The 578-nt window shown below is 62.5% G+C and overlaps 1 protein-coding gene across 1 annotated transcript in view; it reads right to left on the minus strand.

Moving 5' to 3' along the window:
- The window catches only part of EPN3 (epsin 3), a 5,125-nt gene that overhangs the window by 571 nt on the left and 3,976 nt on the right, over nucleotides 1-578 (minus strand). The window lies entirely within an intron of this gene.

Consider the following 578-nt stretch of genomic DNA (forward strand, 5'->3'; position numbering starts at 1 on the left):
AGGAATGCTGTAACAACCAGCACTGGCCCCCAGGCCGGATTCTGCTCTCCTCCCCAGGGACTAAAACTGAGGGCAGCCCATGCAGGGCCTCCACGGGGCCGGAGGAAGCACCGAGGCGGAACCGAGAGTGGCATTGAGCTCTGAAACACAGGCTGCTCCTCCAACTGCTTCCTCATCTGCAACGCGGCACCTGCGAGCAGCAACCGTCCCGTCCCGGTAGGGCACGTAGGGCTGGTTTGGGGCGAGCAAACAAACAGGTATCACCGGTGGGGGACACACTGTCACCCCGCTGCTGGAGCGGTGCGGCAGCTGCTATCCGCTCCCATGGGAGGGCTCCGTTAACTGTGCCATGTTAATTAAAGCAGCCTATTCTGTGCAGGGATAAAGCCTAAAAGTTCTTTGAAGCCTTCAGGATGCCGAGGGGCGAGCGGAGGTCCCGCTGCAGGGCAGGAGAGCAGGGAGGGGGTGTTTGCAGAGCTGGCTGCGGGAGGAAGGGGGGAGCACCCCGGGATGCCCACTTGCAGGAGGGCGGCGATGGCCAATGCTGCCCACAGTCCCCAGCAAAGCCAAAACGCCGA

This window comes from Pygoscelis adeliae, unplaced genomic scaffold (genome assembly GCF_000699105.1).
Source record: "Pygoscelis adeliae isolate BGI_AS28 unplaced genomic scaffold, ASM69910v1 Scaffold75, whole genome shotgun sequence".
Lineage (NCBI taxonomy): Eukaryota > Metazoa > Chordata > Aves > Sphenisciformes > Spheniscidae > Pygoscelis > Pygoscelis adeliae.